Raw genomic sequence first — 4483 nt, forward strand, 5'->3', positions numbered from 1 at the left:
AAAAAAACGGATGGGAAAATAGGCAGTTTTTTCCTAATAGCCTACCCTACTACATATCTCTTAGATTTCGCTAATGAGTGTTGTAGAAGATATTGACGGCACGATAACTTTTACAAAAGACCAGAAAACAATGTTAAGTAGTAGGCCTATATATAGTCTTTTGATCCCGTGAGGGAAATTTGGTCTCTGCATTTATCCCAATCTGATCAGTGAAACATACTCAGCACACAGTGAGGTGAAGCACACACTAATCCCGGCGCAGTGAGCTGCCTACAACAACTGCGGCGCTCGGGGAGCAGTGAGGGATTAGGTGCCTTGCTCAAGGGCACTTCAGCCGTGCCTACTGGTCGGGGTTCGAATCGGCAACATTCCGGTAACAAGTCCGAAGCGCTAACCAGTAGGCCACAGCTGCCCCATGTTAAGGCATTTGTGGAGAAGAAGGATGGTTCGTGTGTTCTTCCTACATCTCACAGTAAGTTATTTCGTTGCTCTGATTGGTTAGGTCTATCCAATTGAGTGCAGAGGAGTCTCAATTGGATAGACCCCAGTATCGGTTGAAACACGCCCCATAATTACTTCCCAATGGAACAGTATCAGACTCATATTCTGACTAGAATTGAGTATGGCTACGTCAGGCTACCACCTTTGTATTTTGCTTCCTTTTTTATGTCTTGAAAAGTTTAATCATGAGAGTCTCATAACAAAAAAAGCGTAAGCGAGACAATAGCTCTGTCTGTTTCAGTGAATTTGATTACCTGAATCCATTAGTTCTGTCTGGGCATGATTGCTCCACAGCATTAGAACATTACTGTCATGGTTAGTGGATGGATAATGTTTTGTCTGATTGGGCACATCAGTTCCCATAATTTCTAGGAAAAGTCAAGTGCTGATAATGATTACTTATTATGGATTTGCATAATCAAATATACAGTTCAGATCAGGTGTTTTCCCTTCTCCCCAAGGTGACTTACAATGTGAAGACAATAATCTGTCTACAAAGTCATTTCTTTGGTGTCCAATACTTTCATGCTTTCAGATACAAGCTTCTCTCTGTATCTCCTATGAGAATGGTGTAACCATGACCAGCAGGCCTGTATACACTATGTCCAACATTCACAGTGTAGAGGGATTGTAGTTACTGGTACGTCCTTACTTTTTTGAATTATATTCCCCTCCATCATTGCGTTTTGAGATTTGAGTCACACCAAAGCCTTTTTTTTCAGAAACACAGCTCATTTTCTTACGGACGCCAGGGATGGAAAACTGCCGACTTCCATCCTGTCACAAATCTCCCGTGATGGGCTCTGAAGGCGAGCTGCCAAGGAATGTGGCTTTTTGAAGTGTTCCACTGGTGTCCTCGTCCCAGTGCAGCTTGCATCTAGTGAAGCCGCACCACCCGCTTGTGCTTGTCATCGACATTTATTTCAGAATAACTGCTTGCACAAAATGAGCCTGCAAGATTCTTTCACAAGCAGAACTCAATGAAGCCATAAGTGCCTGCAGTAACTCATAGCTGATAGGCTCAATTGATTCCACCAATTAATTTTTTCAAGAATAACAACTTCTGTCAAGTTTTTATCGTCACTGGGAACATCAAAGAACAGAGGAGAAATTGGTTTGGAGCAGTTAAGGAGACAGATAAAAATCTAGCTCCTCAATTTTTGTGAGTGGGGAATATATATCCACATACATGCCGCTGTTTGCACACTAAATAGACCTCCAGATGTCCGTACAAGATGATAGTGTACCACTGTGGGCCTAACAGGAAATTAATTAAATGGACTCTCATTGATGACATTTCAATCTAAAAAAACAAATCCTCTCAGACCAAGAGTTCTTCCCTTCAATCTGGCTGAGAACAATGGCTTTTACACTTATTATAAATAACTAGGCTTAATTGGGAGAGATCGACTGTGTTGTGACACCTCCAAACAAATCAGCAGTGAAAGCCCCCTCCGACACATGCCAGGAAAACAGAGGGTATGCCTAGAACGGTCGTCCGGAATGTGTGATGGGTACCCAGGTGCCGTCTGTCCATGGGCAATCTGGAGACGGTAGCAGCATGTGTGCCAGACAGACAGATGAGGCATCAGCCTACCCTGTGCCACCTTTTCCCTCTTGATCTCTCTCTCGATCTCTCTCCCTTTTCCTCCATCTCCCTCTCTCCATCTCTCTCTCTATCTTTCTCCATATTTCTCCATCTCTCTCTCTTCCCTTTTTCTCTGTATCTTTCTCCCTTTTCCTCCCTCTCTCTTTCTCTTTCTCCATCTCTCTCTCTCTCTGTCTGCCTGTCTCTCTCTCTCCATTTCTCTGCCATTCCCTCACTAATCTCAGTCTCCCAGAGGTGTTCTTAGCTGTGTCATAAGCACAGTGATGAATCTCATCCATATCTCTCCCTCCCCACAATCAGTCTGTGTCCTTGTAAACAGCAACTCTAATGATCTAACATCACGCTTGCTGATGGATACACTTGTGGTTACAGTATGTGTGAGCTGTACTCCAGTTGTGCTGTTCGGCCATTACTGCAGACATGGATGGGCTGTTGGTCTGTCATTCTGATCTGAAATATTGTGGTTTCTTCTATTAGTGCATACTGGCACTCAAAATCAGGAGGGGAAACACAATATTATGTGTGAATGGATTTTCGCCACCAAGGCTTAGATATGCATTGATTTTATTATGGTATCCTATGTAGACAATGTTTTATGTAGCCAATCCTATGTTTGTGTAAGAAATGTACACTCTTTGATTTCTATATCTACAGTATGTGCCCAAAACCTTTATGCTGTATTTCTTTCTTTCTCCCTTTGTTCCTTTCTATCACACACTCCTTTCCAATGCCCCCTCTTTCTTAGAGCATCACTGACCATATCATGGAGAGCTGCCTTGAATAATAAGATAATAAGACCCATTTCCTGTGTAAGTCCAGGACCTGGAGTAAAACTGCCCCTGTGTCTTATCAGCTTCACTCTGCTTCAACCCTGATGGTGAGGGGAGATAGATACAGAGACAAGACCAAGGGCAAGGTCACTGAGCACTGGATAAGATCATCCCCTCATGACAGTATCAGATAAGGACCTGACTAAATGTTTGGCACGGCTCTCTGCACTAGTTCATTTCTAGCTCACATCGCACAATGTCAGGGACATATGTGAATCATAAACATCACAAAGCTGTCGACCGCACAGTTTGAGTATACAGCTAAACTGATCCTCGGTCATATTTTTCATATCTTTCATTCATAGCAAATAAATGCACACACAAATAAACTCTGGGAAGTATTTTAGATCGAGAGCAACATGCTTTACATAGAGCAGTGTAGAGTGCTGTTGACAGGATGCCCTGCGCGTGCTCGCTCTGTAATAACACTGTGAGCAAATTGAAAAGCCCTGCTATAAATGTCATCTGGAGAGTTGTTTTGTGCCTATAAAGGCCAGTGAATGGAGTTGGTGACTCAGAGCTCTGAATGTGTTCAATTCAACTCACAGTACACAATTACCTGAGCTGCTGCTGAGCTGGGAGCCGGGGAGGACACAGAAAAAAACACGCTTTTCTCTCTGCTCGCGTGTGAATGTTACATAGACAACCATTCAGCGTTTTGTTAATGACTAGAGCCTCTGTGTGAGTGACCTCATCGAGAAGGGCATTGAGTCTTGAGTGTTTTTGCTCATCACGGATGGCTTATGTGAGGTGGAATATAGCCATAATGGTGCACCAAGAGACAATGCTGCTGTCTGAGGTTTTCCAAGTTGGATTTCCAATAGAAGTCAAATCTTTTGGGGATATTTGTCTAAGACATACATGCATTAAATTCATAAATACATACATGACTGCTCACCTCATATGCTGTTGACAAGCTTGACAAATATAGTTTTGATTATAAAACGGATAGTCCCGGTCCTTAATTATAATTGGCTGAATCGTGTTTGATGCCATTGTATAGTCCAGCACAACCCCACACGCTGACCGCATTTTGTTCTATATTACTGCGCTACCACAACTTGCTACAATAGTTAGAGTTGCTGCGTCTCGACATTGACAACATTCTGATAGAGGAAATATATTTCTTTGCGGAAGAATGATCATCTATGAATAAATCGTTACATTTATCGCTGCTGTGCCTTTATTTTCTAAATCTTAGATAAATGTAGTAACTGTTTTAGAAAAGCAATAATCCTTTCAAGTCCATAAGTTACACTGATTATAGACCAGTTAAGGAGGTTTAAGGCACTCCGCCAAGTGTGTTGTGCCTAATTTGCCGGTATAGTCCTGCGTGTGTGTCCCTCACACATGGCACGTGACGAGAATTGCGTCATCAACGCGGCATGCAGGGGGTGTCGTGTGTCTCCCAACAATTGTGACTGCGTGTCGATGACACACATCTTCGATGTGTGCAAATGTGCACGGAGGAGCACACCACCTCCTTAACAACGCCACTTAGATGTTCTACAATCCGTGTAACCTACAGCCTCTCAGGGGCTTA

At 43.0% G+C, this 4483-nt stretch overlaps 1 long non-coding RNA gene across 1 annotated transcript; it reads left to right on the forward strand.

Moving 5' to 3' along the window:
* The first annotated feature begins 452 nt into the window (after positions 1-452).
* LOC125294452 lies at positions 453-1247 on the forward strand. The gene is made up of 3 exons (XR_007193529.1): positions 453-472; positions 1037-1141; positions 1224-1247. It is a non-coding gene; the product is annotated as an uncharacterized LOC125294452 (long non-coding RNA).
* The last annotated feature ends 3236 nt before the right edge of the window (positions 1248-4483 follow it).

This window comes from Alosa alosa, chromosome 5 (assembly GCF_017589495.1).
Source record: "Alosa alosa isolate M-15738 ecotype Scorff River chromosome 5, AALO_Geno_1.1, whole genome shotgun sequence".
In the NCBI taxonomy this organism is placed as follows: Eukaryota; Metazoa; Chordata; class Actinopteri; order Clupeiformes; family Clupeidae; genus Alosa; species Alosa alosa.